This window comes from Lissotriton helveticus, chromosome 4_1 (genome assembly GCF_964261635.1).
Source record: "Lissotriton helveticus chromosome 4_1, aLisHel1.1, whole genome shotgun sequence".
Lineage (NCBI taxonomy): Eukaryota > Metazoa > Chordata > Amphibia > Caudata > Salamandridae > Lissotriton > Lissotriton helveticus.
The window spans coordinates 1,048,904,441-1,048,926,023 of NC_136063.1; positions in this window are offsets into that span (position 1 = coordinate 1,048,904,441).

Sequence of the window (21,583 nt, forward strand, 5' to 3'; positions counted from 1 at the left end):
AGATATTACTATTCCAGGATTGTGAAAATGATCTTCAACATTTTAATTCTGAAAGTTGCAGAAATGCCAAATGACGGGATTGGCTTACAAGAAATCCAAGAGTTATAAATGGCTCTGACAAGATTTGGCTTTGTGGAAACTTGTGGTAGAGAGCAAGAAGTCATTTATTGCATGTAACATGTTTTTAAAAACGATGGAGGTTTTCTTTCAGAAAGTGGCGGGCTGAAAGTAATAACAGCACAACAGAGTGTAAGCTGTTCATAGGACATCCTTTGACGTCATGGAAAGTAAGTTAACTTTAAGGAGTTCTGAATTCTGATTTGTTATGTTGTATGGGTTTTTTAAACACAATCATTTTGATTGTGTTTTTTTTTCCGCGCTGTTATATGATGAATACCTTCAAGTCACTGTTTTTAGTGAATTTTGATACATTCTGAGAACAGCAAAAATAAACCATTTAACATGTATAATTAATTCTGTACTGTTTGCATTTATGATGTATATGTAGAACTGTGTAGGAGGCATGGAGAAGGTGAGGCTTCTGTAAGTGTCAAAGTTGTTGCATGCAGTGCTGCACTTCTGCGTACTCTTTCATATGCTGGACTACATCTGCACAATGAGATACCTAAGCAAAGGAAACACAAGTGATGTGATTGTGAAATGAGCAAAAGAAATTGCACGTATTTCAATTACATCACCTGTGTTTCCTATCATTACGAATCACATTGTGCAGATCAAGTTTAGGTCTGTCCAGGGAAACATAGGAGGTTTGGACTTTGTTCAAGAGTGCAGTGGACATGACTCACTTCATTGGTAGACCTTCACATGTATTATGTCCTCTATTCTCTTCAACAACTCGAAATTTCATCTGCAACCCTGAGTAGGCCTCACCTCAAACAAACCTTTGGATAGGACACATCTTATTGGCATCCTGAAGCAATCATTTAAAATTTTAGTGTCTTGCGACACTTTTCTGAGACAACAGCAATGCAAAAGATGCACCATGTTTTAAGATAGGCCTCACTTCATCTGCATCAAGATACTGTTAGTTTAAAATGTATATCTTTAGGACTGTGTAGGGGGCCTGGAGAAGCAGAAGCTTCTGTAAGTGTCAAAGTTGTTGAAAAACTGTTTGTCCTTCAATCTTTTCCCTTGTCTTTTGTAATTTTTAAATACATGTTTTAATATTTTTCAAATGTTTGTTCTCTCTTTCACAGATTGAAAGTATAAAAACAAAAAGTGAGTAATTTAACGACAATTATAAGGTAAATGTTTTGTACTCTTTTCGTTACATTTCTATCACATTTAACTTCTATTAGTTCCACTGCTTCATTTCTTTAACCCTCAGTTTCCTGCCTTTGCTACTTCCCTCATTCCTTTCTCTATTACCTACTTACTCAACTCCTTCCACTCTTTTTCTCAGTCCCTCTCTTCTCATAGTTCCTCACTCTTGTTCACTCACTCCGTCTCTATTACTCTTAGTATCTTTGACTGATCACTCTATCACTATTTGTTCATAATGCTTTCTCTGTGTAGTTGAAGCACACTAAGGGGCATATTATGAACACAGCCAATAAAATTATTGCTGTTTTTATTGGCAGAAAACTGGTGCAAAAGTGGTTTTAGCGGCAGTTTTCTGCCGCAAAAGCGGCTTTAGCGACACATTTCTGCCAATAAAAGCTGCAAAACTTTTATTGCCTATGTTCATGATATGGCTCTATGTTACTTACATTTCTTTGCTGTTTCAATTAATCTTTTTCTGTTATTTTTTGTTTTCTGTTTTCTATTTTTTCTCTCTGTTATTCCCCATGTTTTAATCTTATTTTGAACATTCACTCACATTCTCCAAGAAACTCTTCTTTGTTAATGTTATACTCTCTTTTTTTTTCTTTCACTTCCTTATCTATTTTGTTTTTCACAATTATACCCTCTTCCGTCTTTTCTTCGGTAAATAGATCTATTAAACAGTATCTCTTCTTTACTCCCTATAGCTGTCTTTCTTTTAACATCACTCTCTGTTTACTTTCCTTATACTTACTCTTTTTTTTTTTGAAATTTTTTTTGGTTAGCTCCCGGTCCGCGTACCGGGAAGCTAACCGGGAAGCGAACCAAAAGAAATAGAGCTTGCCAGAGTGCTAAACATTCTAGCAATTTTTTTTGAAAGGGGAGGTAGTTCTGAAAAGAACTTTTTTTTTAATATTTTTGTTGTTTTATATATTTTTTAAAAATTTTTGAACATTTTTTGTTTTTTTTGTATTTTTTCAACGATTTTATATATTTTTTGGTTTTTTTGGAGGGGGAAACAACAAAAAACAGGCATTGAAAAGGGCTCAACAGGAGCAAAAAAAAAATTACTGGGGGCGGTTAGGGCGATTATGATGTTCATAAGCCAGGTTGATAGCATTTATACTCATATTGCCACATGCTATCAACGCACCACAGTGCATACAAGTATATTTCATGTGGCCAAAATTCTCTTGTATGTTTGGCACAGTTTCCCGTGCCTCTGCTGGTGTCAATGAAATTGACGATCTTGATCTGGCCACAGGAGTTGATGTAGGATTTTCCTCCAAATCCCGTATTTCCGCCCGGCTGTAATTAAGTGGATGCTTCCTGGTCATGTGCCTGTGCATAGTATAGTTCCCATAACTATACTTCTTATCCGTCCCCCTTGATAATTTATCTTTGCAGATGAGGCAGGTGACATACCTCGCATTCACTTTTTGGCCAGGAGGGATTGAATAAAACTGCCAGATGAAACTGGCTTTCTTATGGGAAACCCGGGGCACCTCTTCGAGGAACTGTGGTTCTTCTCCCTCCTCTTCCTCCATTTCTTCCTCTTCCTCCTCTGTGTTGGTCATGACCTGGGGAGATGGTCCTCTCTTCCCATGAGGAGGTGGAGGTGGTGGTGGGGGTGCACCAGCTGAAGCAACTACTGAAGCCATTTCTGAAGTATTGAAGTACTAATAAAGGTCTTCCTCTCACAATGATGAAAGTCAGAGTGAGGAAAGAAGGAGGGGTTTTCATCATTTGGGAAAAACAATAGTTCTCAACCAATGAAAAGTGTTATTTTTAGGTCACCTGACCTAGCCTTACATGATTATGAAACCAAAAGTGAAATGAACCAATGAAAAGTTTTATTAACAAGTCACATGACCTCTCACGCTCATGTTACGCGCTGCGGAACGCGCCCCGGTTAGCTTCCGGGTCGCTGCGCTTCGCGCCTCGGTCCGCGCCCCGGAGCACTTCCGGGTGCGCTAACGCGGTACGTCACAAGACGCATTACGCGGCAACGCGATACGTCGCGCTTTCGCGACGCGCCGCGGATCGCTTCCGGGGAGCTGCGTTTCGCGCCTCGGTCCGCGCCCCGGGGCACTTCCGGGTGCGCTAACGCGGTACGTCATAAGACGCATTACGCGGCAACGCGATACGTCACGATGTTGATTTCTTACCGGTTCGCGGACCGGGTCGCGGCATCAATTTGAGCTAACGGAAAGCTTTCCGGTTCGCGGACCGGGAGCGAAACAAAAAAAATATTAAAAAAAAAATTATTAATAAACATATAAAATATATTTTTCGATTTAAAGAAGAATACATTTTACAGCTATAGATATTAGCTTTTAAAAACCAATGAAATTCACTGAAAAAACCATAGGTTATAGACCATATATAGTTAGGAATTAGCATTTACAAAACCTTGAAAATTCACTGAAAAAACCATAGGTTATACACCATATATAGTTAGGAATTAGCATTTAAAAAACCTTATTTTACTCACACAAAACCATTGAAATTCCATATATAGTTAGTTGTACTAACTATATATCGCGCACCCGCAATCCACTGCTGATCATGTCACATATTACATCATTCATGACATGGTCAGTGACATCACTGATGACATCACTGATGACATCTCAAATGACATCACTGATGACATCTCAAATGACATCACTGATGGGGGTCCCAAAACGTGTTTTTAACATTGAGTTTTCCATAGGGCGGTTGGCCTCACTTTTAGCCCGAACGGCTAAATGGATTTGCACGAAACTTGGCAAAATTGTAGGGACTGGTAGCCCGATGTGCCTTTGCTAGGTCTCAATATATGTGCTCCAGTGGATTTTGAGAAATTAACGTTCAAAAAAAGATATATATCTGTAACAGCGGACCAGGCAGCGCTCCGGTTCGCGGACTTTACGCGTTACGGAGCTTTGTGAAGCGAAGCTGATTGGTTCTCCGGCGTCTGTAAACATTCCAAATAGTCCGTAGCGGCCGCCATCTTGTCTCTCGGTAGGATCGAGAGACAAGAGGAGGCCAAAGCGAAGGGGCAAATGACCATAAGGGGGCATAGTAGATCCTCCCTGACCCTGACCCTCTAGGTTTGATGTGGAGGTTTTAAAAGGGCCCCGCGGGGCAAAAAAAAATAAAATAATAATAATCGAACGGCTGAATGGATTTGCACGAAACTTGGCAAAATTGTAGGGACTGGTAGCCCGATGTGCCTTTGCTAGGTCTCAATATATGTGCTCCAGTGGATTTTGAGAAATTAACGTTCAAAAAAAGATATATATCTGTAACAGCGCTCCGCTTCGCGTACTTTTCGCGTAACGGAGCTTTGCGAAGCTGATTGGTTCTCCGGCGTCTGTAAACATTCCAAACAGTTTGTAGCGGCCGCCATCTTGTCTCTCGGTAGGATCGAGAGACAAGAGGAGGCCAAAGCGAAGGGGCAAATGACCATAAGGGGGCATAGTAGATCCTCCCTGACCCCCTAGGTTTGATGTGGAGGTTTTAAAAGGGCCCCGCGGGGCAAAAAAAAAATAATAATAATAATCGAACGGCTGAATGGATTTGCACGAAACTTGGCAAAATTGTAGGGACTGGTAGCTCGATGTGCCGTTGCTAGGTCTCAATATATGTGCTTCAGTGGATTTTGAGAAATTAACGTTAAAAAAAGATATATATCTGTAACAGCGCTCCGCTTCGCGGAGATAAAATTATCTCTGTATTACCTAGCTGTTGCTAACACCAGTTAGCGACCGCTAGTAGGAGATAGCGACCATCTTGGGCCCCACTTTGCATGTCAGTGATATTTATCACTAATGACATGCAAAGTGGGCATGCCAAGATGTTAGCGACTTGAAACAGTCGCTAACATCGCTATCTCCTATTACCAACTTTTGGAGATATTCGCGCTAAGCGCGAATATCTCCAAAAGCTACCACCTGCCCTGAGCAGTTCTTAGCCATGTTATCCAATGGGAGGTGGATAACATGGCTAAGAGCATTAGCTCGGTAATGCATGAATATCGCTGAGTTTTCAGCGATATTAATGCATTGCGGTCGTTTTTTATGGCATTTGCGATAAACCTTGATAATAGCAAGGTTTATCTGCGATAATTTCTGACGATGCTTAGCGGTAAAAAATTCGTTGCTAAGCATCGTTAGGGATAAATATCGCTTAACTTTGGTAATATGCCCCAACGTCTGTTAACGTTCGATTCGAAGGAAATCAGGAAGTGTTGAAAAACATTGTCTGCGCCATCTTGCCTTTTTTCAAATGCCACACTTTTGTCGTGCACGGCAGCCATTTTAGATGACTTGACCAGACCCACTCTCTGCACGCTGTCGATCCTTAGCATGGCTCCCCACCCTCGCAAGCATCTACCCCAGGCACTGGTCACCCCCGCTCTCTGTCTTATGCATGGGTAATAAACCTCCCCCCATCTGCACTGCTCTTCCCTGAGAATCACACCCTGTGCCCGCCCGAAACCTCCCTTTCGCCCTATTCACTACCGCACCCTCTGACACTCCTTTTCCTCTGTATCCGATTGTCCAGGCCGGTCCTAGGCTATCAGCTAGCCCTGCAGATGTAGTTTATGGCCCCAGCTGTAAAGAATCACCCCTCTTCAAAGGAGTTATAGTAGATCAAGGCCCACACTCGATGAGATCCGTCACAGCACACGCGTTCCTACTATCTGAAAACCATCCTGTATTGTGATTGGGGAGGGGACCGAGCCTGAAGCGGAAGATTCCAGGGATGACTCTTTGTACATCAAAGTTTTTACAATTATGTGTCACATTAAAAATATATAGCACTCCAACAAAGTAGTAAGATTATAAAACTTTAATAACTTATAAATATATACAACAAAACAAAAACAGTAAAAACATATAAACATTTTTAGGGAAAAACAACGAAGTAGCGGTCGGCTGTGCGAATAGTCCCAACGCAGCACAACGTCCAGATTTCTGGACGGCACCCAAATGATGTTGCCTGGGTGCCGCACTGATTTCGGCATCCGGCGTGGGGCGTCGTGGGGGGTGGGTCATCAGTAGCAAACTGTTGTGCGAATAGTTCCAAGGCAGCAGAACGATGGCACCAAGGTGATGTCCAGTAAGTTGCCGCACTGGTTTTGGTATCCTACAATGCTGCTCCGAATAACGGCGTGGGGCGCCCCGGGGGGGGGGGAGGCGGCGTGAACGGGCCTCTCCAGGTGGAGTCTCGTCTGTTGTAGTAGGGCGCCCCTTTACCGTTTCAGTTGCCATTCCGTCCGCTTTTGGTCCACTGTGTCAAAAGCCGCAATTCAGCTGAGTTGCGCCCACTCTTGCGGTGCAGCGATAGGCGGCTGCCACAGGACTCTCAAAATGGCGGCAGGCTCTTTTCTTTTTGGGCCTGGTCCACTGAAATGGCCCTGGGACACCTTGGAAATCGGACGACTGTCTGCTAGGTCTTGGACCCCATTCTCGAAAGCGTCCCCTCCGCCTTGAGGATTCAACAAAAGTTTTGGGGGCCCCCGACTCCTGCAGGCTTCTGGTGGGGAGCGGCTGCCATGATTGCTCGCGGAATGACCACGACGGAGCCACGAGATGGTGGTGCTTTCATGCTGACGCCAGCTTCAGTCTGAAACATCCAGAAACAAGGTGGGGCTTTCATCGTTTGGGAAAAAAAAAGTTTTCATCCAATGAAAAGTGTTATTTTTAGGTCATATGATCAAGCCTTCCATCATTAGGAAACCAAAAGTAAAATGAACCAATGAAAAGTTTTATAAACAAGTCACATGACCTGTTATGCGGCATAGGGTATAAAATGCGGAGAAAATACGTTGGCACGTGAGGCGGCGTCAGTAGCGGACCGATGTGCGAATAGGCCGAAGGCAACACAACGCGCCAAGATCCGGATGGCACCGAGGTGGTGTCCAGCAAGTTGCAGCACTGGTGTGGCCATCCTACAATGCTGAAAGTCGGCGTGGGGCGCCCCGTTGGCCTGTGAGTTCGCGTCAGTAGCGGACCGATGTGCGAATAGGCCGAAGGCAGCACAACGCGCCAAGATCCGGATGGCACCGAGGTGGTGTCTAGTAAGTTGCCGCACTGGTGTGGCCATCCTACAATGTTGAAAGTCGGCGTGGGGCGCCCCGTTGGCCTGTGAGATGGCGTCAGTAGCGGACCGATGTGCGAATGGGGCCAAAGGCAGCGCAACAATATTTTCGGAATAGAAGACACCACAAGGCGCTGAGATGCCAACATCCGGATGGCACCGAGGTGGTGTCTAGCAAGTTGTGGCACTGGTGTGGCCATCCTACAATGGTAAAAGTCGGCGTGGGGCGCCCTGTTGGCCTGTGAGATGGTGTCAGTAGCGGACCGATGTGCGAATGGGGCCAAAGGCAGCGCAACAATATTTTCTGACTAGAAGACACCACAAGGCGCTGAGATGCCAAGATCCGGATGGCACCGAGGTGATGTCTAGCAAGTTGCTGTACTGGTGTGGCCATCCTACAATGCTGAAACTCGGCGTGGGGCGCCCCATTAGCCTGTGAGATGGCGTCAGTAGCGGACCGATGTGCGAATGGGGCCAAAGGCAGCGCAACAATATTTTCTGAATAGAAGACACCACAAGGCGCTGAGATGCCAAGATCCGGATGGCACCGAGGTGGTGTCTAGTAAGGTGCACTGGTGTGGCCATCCTACAATGCTGAAAGTCGGCGTGGGGCGCCCCGTTGGCCTGTGAGATGGCGGCAGTAGCGGACCGATGTGCGAATGGGGCCAAAGGCAGCGCAACAATATTTTTGGAATAGAAGACACCACAAGGCGCTGAGATTCGGTTAGCACCGAGGTGGTGTCTAGCAAGCTATGCAGCTGAGTTGCGTGCGCACTTGCGGCGAATAGGTCGAAGGCAGCACAACAATGTTTTCTGAATAGAAGACACCACAAGGCGCTGAGATTCGGTTACCACCTCGGTGTCTAGCAAGTTGCTGCACTGGTGTGGCCATCCTACAATACTGCTCCGAATAACGGCGTGGGGTGCCCGAAGGGGGGGGGGGGAGGCGGCGTGAACGGGCCTTCCTAGGTGGAGGCTCGTCTGCTGTAGTGGGGCGCCCCTTTACCGTTTCAGTTGCCATTCAGCTGAGTTTTGGCCGCTCTTGATGCTACAGCGACAGGCGGCTGCAACAGGACTCTCAAAATGGCGGCCTGTTCTTTGGATTTGGGCCTGGTCCACTAAAATGGCCCTGGGACACCTTAGAACTGGGACGCTCGATTTTTTTTTCCTTTCCTCTACATGCAAAAAAAGGTAAATGCCCGGTACGTTATACGCTTCATCTGCCACGATGTACTCTCCAGAGGAACCGAAAAAAAATATAGTTATGGTAACTATACCATGCATCGTCATATGGAGAGGTGGCACCAATTAATTATAGTGCTGCATAAAAGAGAGATTTGGAGGAGAACCCCCGACCTGCCAGTACATTCATCAAAGAAGTGGCACTGACAGCATCAGAGGCAAGGGAAACGGTCCCAAATATTTAGAAGAACTTTGCAAAGATTAAAATGACATGTTTAGATTGTGGCAAATTAATTTCATGTGGACAGATGAGTGTTACTCTATAAATACAGCATATGAACATCATCATAGTCGATGGTTGGTAGAGACATTTTGACTATATCCTGGACCTGCCCGTCCTCGCCCAAAATGGCGCCGGAATAAATGGGACTCGTAACTCCTTGTTGTGTACTGGTTGCAGAACCTTGAAATCACGAGATACGTATGCAGTTTTGAAGCACATGGCGGGCGGGGACGAGAATTGATTGAGTATTTCGACATCCCTATTGATATTAAGTTCTGATGTGTTATTGATTACTGTACTATTGAAAGTTCGAATTAACGTCACGCATGGTACTTGCCCGCAAATGTATATCTAGATAATTTTATTGTAACTGGCCCTGTCGTATTTTAATTATAAAATGTACGTCCACCGATTCCGCAACTGTTAGACACCTTAGTTCTTGCAACCTAATGGCCCGCCCGTTACGTTCCTCTACAGTGTAAATGTTTACTCATCATATACGATTACAGTTTGCTCCATGGCCGGCCCACGTGGTTATAGGCTCGTATTTGTATAATGAAATTTTCACAATAAAGGTTTTTAAAAGAAAACATGGTAGTAGTATATACATTGGTAAAGTTTTTAATAATAGTCACTGTTTTAGAATCATTAAAAGGCAAGTGAAATAAAGCAGACCAATCACATGAAGGGTAAAAGGTATAATACGCAGGAACGCAGTAAAGATAAATGGTCAAGGGCTGTTGTGTTTTCTACTCCTGCAACATAAAGTGATCGATAAGAATCTCATATTCAGGCGTATCGGCGACTAAGACAGCAGGTCGACCCTCTTTTGCTCAACGGCTCCGTCATGGGACGAAGAAACGCCCTTTTTCTCGAAAAAAGAATATATTTTACTTGCAAGACAGTTGTAAATTTTCCGGGAAAGTAAATTAGCCTGGAACATTATAACATATATTTAAGAAAAAATAATGTTCGGAAGTAATAAAAAGTGTAATTTTTAGGTCATATGACCAAGCCTTTCATCATTAGAATAAGAAAAGTAAAATGAACCAATGAAAAGTTTTATTAACAAGTCACATGACCTGTTATGCTTACGTTACGCGCTGCGCGTCGCGCCCCGGATGACTTCCGGATGCGCTAACGCGGCGCGTCATATGACGCATTACGCGACAACGCAGGTCCAGAATATAGTCAAAATGTCTCCACCAACCAGCGGTCGGAACACAACCCCTTTCAGCAGGCTAAATAGTTCTGTTAAATGACAACAGAAGGGACAGGCAACAAGAACCATCAGTCAAAGAGGGGAGGGCTAGTTCTTCTCTACCGGGTTACATTGGGGCGCTACCGGAACTGATCGAATTGGTAGTCTACAGTGTTTCTGGATGTTTCAGACTGAAGCTGGCGTTAGCATGAGAGCACCACCATTTCGTAGCTCCGTCGTGGCCATTCCGCCAGCAATCATGGCAGCCGCTCTTTATCGTTATTTTGGGCGGGGTGGGTGGCGGAGCCGAGCTGTATTGCAGCCATCATGGTGTGGAGTTCAGTTCATCTCACTAGTTTCGTATTTGTCATGAGGGGTTGTTCTTAATGTTTCTATTTTAGCGAGGTCAAAAAGAGATCCCATTAGTGGCCTACTGATTTTGCTCGATTCCTTTTGTTTTTTTACACGATTTTTCGTTATCTGCAAAGACTAAACAGAGTATTGTGACTCTGTGTTTGTTTGTAAATAGAGAATGAACCTAAGAGAACCAATTCTAAAACAGTAAATGCTTGGATAACAATCAATCAAATGGAGAGAGAAGCAGGCACGACGTATTACAACGGGGCAAAGGCCTGCGTTAACTACCTTTCACTATCTGCAAAGAGAGAGTACTCCTAATAGAAATGAGGGGGGGGGGCAGCATTCAAAGCAGATCAGTGTGCATAAACACGAAAATGTTTTTACTTACCACGTACTTGACATTCGACAGCTTATGATATTTGCTATTAAAAAACCGTTGAAATTCACTGAAAAAACCATAGGTTATAGACCATATATAGTTAGGAATTAGCATTTACAAAACCTTGAAAATTCACTGAAAAAACCATAGGTTATAGACCATATATAGTTAGGAATTAGCATTTACAAAACCTTGAAAATTCACTGAAAAAACCATAGGTTATAGACCATATATCGTTAGGAATTAGCATTTAAAAAACCTTATTTTACCCACACAAAACCATTGAAATTCCATATATAGTTAGTTGCACTAACTATATATCGCGCACCCGCAATCCACTGCTGATGATGTCACATATTACATCATTCATGACATGGTCAGTGACATCACTGATGACATCACTGATGACATCTCAAATGACATCACTGATGACATCACTGATGACATCTCATTTGACATCAATGACCACATCACTGATGATATCATTCATGTGACAATACAATGCATCTCCTCACATTTTAATATAACCTCTGTTTCACCCAGTGTTAAATACAGAGTATAATTTTTGAAACCATTGACACACCAATACTAGTTACTACATACGCACTCACTGATTCCTACGTCTACACACACCTTCACTCATTCACCCATACAATCATTCATACATACAATCACTCATCTTTACAACACTATCATATGCACTCATACACCTATACAGACACTCACAGTCTGCCACTCATCCATGGAGTTACTCACACACCTAGTCAGTCCTGTAAAGAATCAATGACACTTCCATTTTCTTGTCTATACAGTTAAACATAGAGCACCTTACATTTTCAAACATATACTAACACATACTTACCTTCTTATACAATCATTGATACAAGTACACATTGATCTGCACAGAGTCACACATCTCCCAGCCAGCCACACACACACTCAGTCTCCCATACAAATACTTGGGCAATCAATCAATAACCCATATAGTTACTCATATAGCTACTGATCAACACATGCAGCAGTTTACAGAACAACAGACATAATGATGCACAAATGAAGACAGTTTAGTCACTAACCCATGCACTCAGTGAGACACATTTAATCACTCACTCATACAGTCAGTCATGCACCTACTAAATCCTTCGTCCAGACACTTACACATCCACTCATTCTTCAATATGTAAGACATATTTAAACTGTACAGAAACAAAAAATCACTGGATGTTGTTATCAGTCATGTCATCAGTGATGTCATTTGAGATGTCATCAGTGATGTCATCAGTGATGTCACTGACCATGTCATGAATGATATAATATGTGACATCATCAGCAGTGGATTGCGGGTGCGCGATATATAGTTAGTGCAACTAACTATATATGGAATTTCAATGGTTTTGTGTGGGTAAAATAAGGTTTTTTAAATGCTAATTCCTAACGATATATGGTCTATAACCTATGGTTTTTTCAGTGAATTTTCAAGGTTTTGTAAATGCTAATTCCTAACTATATATGGTCTATAACCTATGGTTTTTTCAGTGAATTTTCAAGGTTTTGTAAATGTTAATTCCTAACTATATATGGTCTATAACCTATGGTTTTTTCAGTGAATATATATATATATATATTACCTACTGGCGGTCGCCAGTAGGTAGTTATCGTTAGGACCTAGTTTCCATAGGAAAAGAGTTTTTTGTTTTCCCAATAACTTTGCCATTGTGTGACGAATCTTCGCAACATTTTGAAAACTAGTGGAGCACTCCAGTCAGCTCCTGTCTTGAAAGTTTCAGGGTGATTTCGTCAAGCGAAGGCGGAAAGAAAAGGGGGGTCCCAAAACACGTTTTCCCCGTGTTATTTTCCATAGGAAATTTTAGACAAAGGTACAGCCCGAACTGCTGAACGGAATTACACCAAATTTGGCAGAAAGGTAGGTCTTGGTTAGAAAGTTACCTTTTTTTAAATTGTGTAAATCCGTTCAGTAGTTCCTGAGAAATTAGAAAAAGAAAAAGTTTCAATATCTGTGGCCGACGAGGGATTGCGAACCCTCCCGACCACGAGCTTCATTCTAATTGGCTGCCAACACTCCAAACCAGGAAGTGTTGGCAGCCATCTTGTGACTCGGTAGAACTGAGTCACAAGAAAACAGAACAGAAAAAAGAGGTTAAACAACAATAAAATGGGACAGGGTAGAAACAGGAAAATGGGTAAGACACGCACCACTGAGTTGAGGCGTGCTGCTGGGGCTTCGCTCTCTAGACCACAGGGCGTTTGGGGATAGAACAAAAAAGCAAATCCTGATAGGAGTTGTCCCCCTGCGCACAGCGTGGGTAGTACCCGGAAGAGGGTATAATTGAGTTAATCCAAACAATGAGTTTCGTCCGTCATTAATTTTATTTCATGAATGGTTCTCCATTGTCAAGAATTTATTCATTCCAAATTCGGTGCAAAGAGTGTGTCCAAAATGCTTAATCATACATCCCTATGCATTTCAGGCCTTCCATAAGCCCTTCTTCAGGGGAAATCTCTATAAGAAAAACAAATATTCAGGCTGATAATGGGGATCAATTCTCCACCTCCTAAATAATATCAAAGTGATCATTAGTGCGCGGTGTACGGAACTTAAATTCAATGAGTTACAAACAACCCTAGAAGAAAAGTGTAAATCATCAGAAGCAGTCAAAGGTGATGATGGCCGTCGGCGTGTGTTAAATTGTTAGTCTCGTGTTTCACAGAAAATAAACAACATACAAGAGATTGGGAGAGGTGAAAACATAATCGCAACGTGCATTCTTAACCAGTGCTGATAAAAACAATGGAAGTCTTGTGTGTTAAGAGTGAAATATAACAACGCGTAGCGTTCAATGGTGAGTGGGGTGAATGGTACAACGAAGAATAAGTGAAAGCGCCGAAGTGTCGGACGACTTTGAGGCATTCCGTTGTGTGATATCGGGTAGTGCGGGCGGGTGGGAACGAGAAATGGTACTGACTGAAAGCATTTCGAGAGACAGTCACGAGCTGCTGTTCGCGTGTTGGTGAACATGCATCTATACGAATAGTGAGTTTGAGTAAAGTTATGATAAAACGCATAACGTAAATTCAATGAGTTACAAACAACCCTAGAAGAAAAGTGTAAATCATCAGAAGCAGTCAAAGGTGATGATGGCCGTCGGCGTGTGTTAAATTGTTAGTCTCGTGTTTCACAGAAAATAAACAACATACAAGAGATTGGGAGAGGTGAAAACATAATTGCAACGTGCATTCTTAACCAGTGCTGATAAAAACAATGGAAGTCTTGTGTGTTAAGAGTGAAATATAACAACGCGTAGCGTTCAATGGTGAGTGGGGTGAATGGTACAACGAAGAATAAGTGAAAGCGCCGAAGTGTCGGACGACTTTGAGGCATTCTGTTGTGTGATATCGGGTAGTGCGGGCGGGTGGGAACGAGAAATGGTACTGACTGAAAGCATTTCGAGAGACAGTCACGAGCTGCTGTTCGCGTGTTGGTGAACATGCATCTATACGAATAGTGAGTTTGAGTAAAGTTATGATAAAACGCATAACGTTGCCGATAGGCAGAGATAGAAAGGGGACTGATAAGTGAAAGAGAATGGTGGCCATTTAGTAATGGTGAAATGAACGGAAACAAACATTATGAGTGGCATCCACATAAAACAAGTAAAACATGTATGTGAAACACAGTTTGATTGTGCAAAAAGAGTAAACATTATATATTGTATTTTAGTAGTCAATTCAATAGTAAACATTCTTAATGTAACAAAAAAGTAAATGATCATAGCGAGAGCAATTAATTAGCAAAAATAGTGTGGAGAGTGGTAATGATCACAAATAGCAAAGAAATTCCATTCTGTCATTTAACCCTGTGGGTTACATCGTGCATAAGTATCTAATCCCAAAATTCTCCCTTTGGAGCAGTTTACCCTTCATGTTCATGGCTTCTGTGGGTCGCACGTTCTCAAGCACAGTAAATTTCAACTGTGCGAAGTTGTGTCTGTTTTCTGCAAAGTGTGCCACAATTGTGGATTTCATGTTGCTGGTCCTGATGTTACTCTTGTGTTCGAGAATTCTTGTCCTTATTTTGCGTTCTGTGCAGCCAACATAACAGAGGCCACACGGACACTTGAGCAAATAAATTACGTTGCTGGTGTTACATGTGGCATTGACCTTCAATTTAATTGGGTTGCCCTTCATAGGGTGATGCAAAATGTTTCAATTCATGGTATTGTTACAATTGCTGCAGTTGTAACATGGTTGTAATCCTTTGTATATGTCTGAAGATTTAGAACTTTTTGGACGAGTCAATAGTTCTTTGAGGTTGGGTCCACGAGTATAGGAGAAGATGGGTGGTTGTTCAAAGAGACCTTTAAAGTCTGATTCTCTACTTAGTAGTTGCCAATGCTTCGTGATGATTTTGCGATATTTGGTACTGAGTGTGGAATATTTGGAAACCACGATCATACGTTTACTGTCCACTTTGATTTTAGATGAGAGCAATGCTTCTCTATTCAAACCATCGCATTTGGTTTTGGCACTCGTCAACACTTCATCTGGAAAACCTCGATCTTGGAATCTTTGACAGATGGTTTCAATGTGAGTTGTACAGTCTGTGGGATCGGATATGATCCGTTTAACTCTCATGAGTTGGGACAGTGGTAGATTGTTTTTCAGACTGGGTCGGTGAAACCTGGAATAGTGAAGGGTACTGTTACGGTCAGTGTCTTTGTGATAAAGAGTCGTTTTGAATTTGTTATCCGTCAATTGGACTTGGACATCCAAGAAGTTGATGGGTTTTTGGTCATATGTCCATGTAAATTGGATGCGGTCATTGATAGTGTTCAACAATTGTAAAAATTCAAGAAGTTTAATACAGGGTCCAGACCCAGTGAATCAACCACTCAAAAATCTATGCACACCTCCCACCAACACACACACTCAGTCTACCATACAAATACTCAGGCAACCAATCAATAACCCATATAGACACTCATGTAGCTACTGACCAACCCATTTAGCAGCTTAAACAGCAACAGACTGATGCAGACATTCACACAGTTTAGACACTAACCCATGCATTCAGTAAGACACATTTAATCACTCACTTATACAGTCAGTCACACACCTACTAAATCCTCCATCCAGACTCTTATACACCCACTCATTCTTCAGTACACCTTGGCATATATATATAAAACATATTTAAACTTTAAAGAAATGCTCAGTCACTGGATGATGTCATCAGTGATGGTTATTTGAGATGTCATCAGTGATGTCATGAGTGATGTCACTGACCATGTCATGAGTGATGTAATATGTGACGTCATCAGCAATGCATTGCGGGCGCGCAAGTTATAGTTAGCTGAACTAACTATAACGGGGGAATTTCTATGGTTTTGTATCAGTGAAATGTCCAGCTAACTATAACATGTGTGAAACCTATGGTTTTTCCACTGAATTTCTAAGGTTTTTTAAATGCTAATTCCTAACTATAACGTGCCTTAAACCTATGGTTTTTTCAGTGAATTTCATGGGTTTTGTAAATGCCAATTTTTTAATGTTTTAATTGTTATATTAATTTTTTTATACTGATTTACAACGTTTTTTATAATAATTATTTTTAGCTATTTTATTTTTTGAATTAATTACATATTTTTAATGTAAAATAATTTAAACAAATATTTTTTTTATTTTATATATTTTTTCAATATTTGAAAATTAATTTCTATATTTTTTAGCATTTTTTGTGGTAAACGGATGGTACGCGTACCGTTCTCGCACACTTCTGTGCAACTGTAATCGTACTGTACACATACCCGCGCATACGTCACAAATATTTTAAAGCATTCCATTCCCTAAAGCCTGCCTCACTACATGAGTACATGCTTACTGAGTGAATGATTACATTAATATAAGTAAAGACACTGAGTGAATTCTTAATTGGTTCACTTTTACTTTACTGAATGAATTACAAAAAAAGGGAAGTTACTAGAAAAATAAGTCGGAAAAAAAAGGGGAATGAATGTTAATACTCGTATTAAAAAAGTAACCTATAGAAATGCTTTAATAGGAAAAACGAGTTTGAATAAAGCATTTTAGAAATTAAACGAAAGCTAAGAAGTATGGAAAGAGGCACATTTACATAAACACGTGACACACTAAAACGTTAGAAATGAGAACACCTGTCAACTGGAAAACGTGACTTAAAAGTGGGAGGAGCAATAAATTGATCCCATAGACTGTTAAGTAACTAAAAAGTATATAAACCACACCCATGGGATGATTAGTTTAGTTTCAGAAAATTAATACGGGCGAAGAAACTACGAGCAAGGTAATGACTCGGGACTGCAAAAGCATCTAGACAATATCTTTCATTTCCTCAGAGGGAACATATTGTTAATATATATTTAAAAATACATAAAACACTATGTGCCCTCCAGAGGAGTTGGATGAATTTCGACGGAGGAAGGAAACAATATCGAAGAGAGGTAAATTATCTTAATGGGTATATGTTTTATATATTTAACAAAGAAAGCAAAAATATTTAAATGATTATAGAATGTGATATAGGTTATTTAAGGAATTACTACGTGCAAAGTAATGATTAGAAGCGATGTCATAATCTTCAATTTATCTTTCATTTCCACAGAGGGATCATATTGTTAATGTATATTTTAATTTATATTAAACTTTATGATCCTTCAACTGGAGTTGGATGACTTACAACCGACAATATTTTTTTTTTAGTATGCAAGTATTTTTTAATGATTGAAAAATATAGTATAAATAAACTATAGAGAAAATCCTTAGCAATAAAAGAGAATACTCTTTAACTTCTAGAGTGAAAATGGGCTAAAAGTATTTATATTGAGTAGTGCTTTTAGTAATTTTCACTCGTGAAGAACAAGAGGATTATCTTCGCAACCACTTTTTTTCAACAAAATACTTTAATTGTGTCTTCAAATATTAATGTGAATATTAATTCTTTCAATTTTAAAAAATGATTGTAAAATGTAATAATGACATGAAATGTGCATTAAAAAAAATGAAGTAGTGAGGGAGTGTTTGTCGTAGCACTTCTATTCTACTTTATCTGAAAGTAAAAAAAGCCCAAACATTTTAAAAAAATGATGGGGCAACACTTATATAATGTAAACTTAAGAAATGAGTACTTATGATAAAATAAAAGAAATGTGGTCCAACGTGTTATACCAATGAATGAAAAAAATAATTGCATTTCACCCATATGATGAATATAAAAGACTCAATAAAAATATTTTGAAAACTTGTACATATTTTTCAATACCTTTACAGTCAAGAAACTCGTAATCAGAGTACACAGTTTAAGTTAAAAACACCCTACCAAAACTAGTTTTTGAAATGCATTGTAAAATAAAGTGCATCACAAAATGGGCTGCATACATGGTGAGTGTATCGTAACGTCACATAGAAAAACAAAAGCCAATCAAAATTAGCATCAAGAAGGTAGACGTAACCACACAACAGCCAATCAAATGTTTTTCAAAATCTGCGCAAGGAAAGGGATTGGTCTCTAATACGTCTTCTTACAATGCTCCACAACCAATCAAAAAGAGGTGTTGAAATATCTGTTTTTAACATACAAGCAAATCAGATAACATTGCAAGTACACGCAGCGAGAGTCAATTATTAAAGATGACTTGTTTTCGCAAGACCCCGAAATGCTTCTTCCAGAATAAGTACGCACTTCACTGCCAGACCCCATTTAATGATTATCCAGACTCTCAAGCCTAAACACGTCACAAATCATCTCTCATCACTTTCTCTTCTTTTTTTAGTATATTGTGTGAGGCAGACTGCGTGACCCTATGCCTAGAGCCCTCGAAGGCCCTGGAGACTGCCACGCCCCAGGGCCACCTTCTGCAGTGTCCCAGAGCCGCGTGGCCCCCCTCCCAACATTTAAAAGCCCCGGGGGGTGGTGGTAAATTGATCGAGGCTAAATACGTTAGTACAGCCCACTCCGCTTACGCTACCAGGAAAACACAACAACACTACAGGGCCCAGATTTCCATTGTAGTGATTTCTTAGTTCCAGGTCTAGTGATCAGATCGGCACACACACTCCCTCATGGCTGGTATACACCCACACCACACCCATCCAGCACATACGCTACTACACACGTGACCTTACCTATAAAAATTATGGGGCGCACATGCTGTACGCCATTTTAGAGTTGCTCCCTTCGCAAGCGCTGTGATGGCCCGGCCCGGTGGTTCGCACGCTTCATGTAGGCCCAAACTAACGAACAAGGGGGCCCACTACCACATGCGTGGCCTCTTTGGTCACTGAGTTAGTGGCACCCAAAGCACTGAGCGGGTGAAGAACCTGCGCTGATGATGAGGATGGGAGCACGAGTATGTAGTTAGCCATACAGATATCAAGACTCAGCACCATATATGAGACTTCTTTGTGGCAGATCAGGACTATATGATGCAAAAGGTATCCTGTCCACGAAAAGGTGAGCAGTGAGGCCTGGGTACGCATTGGAGGGAGTCGAAGGGCAGTAGCAGACTGGATACAAAAAAAACGACGCAGCTATTTAGAAAAACGCAGTCCTACACAGTGTATGAAATTACATTTATATATATTTTTTCCAATAGCAGGAACATTTTTATAATCGCTCAAACGTACGGAATATAAACTATACAAATACTTATTTTAAATGTGAGAAGGAACATGTGTGAAAGGGCGATGTTATCCAACTCCACATTAAGATAGTAACAATTACCAATCATAACATCTTTCTTTTGCTATCTTTTAGATGTAGAACTTCAGGGTGCATTATGTACCAGCACGTGGTGAAACACACACTGGTGTCAGAAAGTTGAGCTGCGAATATTCTTTACAGTCACTCTGTCACTTCTCTTCTTTGATAAAAAATTACACACAATGTTAACTTCCTTTTTATCTTACAGGTTGTGTTTCACAAATTGGCGTCCCCCCCAAACACCTCTAAAACTCAATGTTCGAGGATTCTGCGATGATGCGTGGCCATCGTAACAACTTCTAAGAAAGCTGCTTCGACACGTAGTGCACCCTTTTTGAATCACGCCAATGGCACAAGGTGAGCAAACAAGCTTGTTTCTGAAACAACGACAAGTCATCAGTGAAAGGAGAAAGTGGGACTATACTATTACTAACTCTTTATACTATCTTTCAGATCACTAAAGTAGAGGGTGCACTATGAACCAGCACGTGCTTGGACACACAACGGTGGCAAAAGGTGAGCTACGAGTATTTTCTCCAGTATTAACTGCTCCATCTATAACTTTCTTTCTCCCACGTTTTAATGTCATTTTTTCTCTCTTTCTCTTTCTCACTTTCTCTCACATCGTTCCTCTTTCTATTTTAAAGTTATGGATGCTGCTGTCCACTCCGCCGTGCACAACATTAGCTAAGTACAAGTAGTGAACTCTGTTAGCCACAGTGAAGCCTGCTTCGACACGTAGTGCACCCTTTTTGAATCACACCAATGTCACTAGGTGAGCAAAGAAGCTTGTTTCCAAAACAATAACACGTTATCTGTGAAAGGAGAGAGTGGGTAGTGTCCAGCACATTCACTGCGTAGAAATATACAATTACCTTTGGCTGCACCACGCTGCGTCACTTTTAGAGCGTAGGAATGCAACATATTTACAAGAATATGCCGCATTCCTGTGCTCTCCCCTCCGCTGGCGCACAAACAGCTGCCATGCGCCGGAGCAGGCACCCTTGTACCATGCTGCAAGGATGCCTGCGCCAAGAAGAGATTGTTTTTGTGCACGAAGGGGTACCTTCCTGCACAAAAACAATCACTTTCAATGCGTGCGTAGTATGTAGCACGCATTGAAAGAGGAAAAAAACGAGGAGAAATGAAAACATTTGTTCTCGTTGCGCCTTGCTACACCACCTCTAGGGTGGCATAGCATTCAGACGCATCTCCTGATTTACGATTTCTCGTAAATCTAGAGATGTATCTTGTTACATGGGTGTTACGTGGGAACACCCACAGCGACATCCATGAAACGCCCCTTCACCGCAAAGTGCTGCGTGTGAAGGGGGCATATTTACAAGGAGAGGAAAAGTCACATAGGGTGCCTTTTCCTCTCCTTGTAAATATAGAGGAGTCCCCTGCGCCACCAGTACGTCACAAAAAGTGACGTACTGGTGGCGCAGGGGGCTTGTAAATGTGCCCTGCAATATTGAGAACTCACCGCTATGCAGTGGGAGTGTATGTGATATACTACTTTCGAAGAAAAACAGCGCACAGACACCTCCTTACAGTGGAACTAGAAAAAAATACATTATCCTGAGTATGCAAATAAATAAAGCGAAAATATACGTGTGCAGTTGCATGTACTATGCTATTACTAACTGTATATACTATCTTTCAGATCACTAGAGGGTGCACTATCAACCAGCACGTGCTTGGACACACAACAGAGGCAAAAGGTGAGCTACGAGTATTTTCTCCAGTATTAACAGCTCCATCTATAACTTTCTCTCTACCATATTTTAATGTAGTTTTTCTCTCTTTCTCACTCTCTCTCACATTGTTTCTCTTTCTCTTTTAAAGTTATGGACACTGCTGTCCACTCCGCCATATAGAACGTTAGATGACTTCAAGTTGTGAACTCTGTTGGCCACAGTGTTTACAGAGGTAAGCAGAGCGGCCTAGATATACAATACCTCCGATTAAATACATTACAAATAAAAGAGCTTATTTACAAGCCCCTTGCGCTACTTTTGCATCACTTTCAACATAAAAAAAGTAACA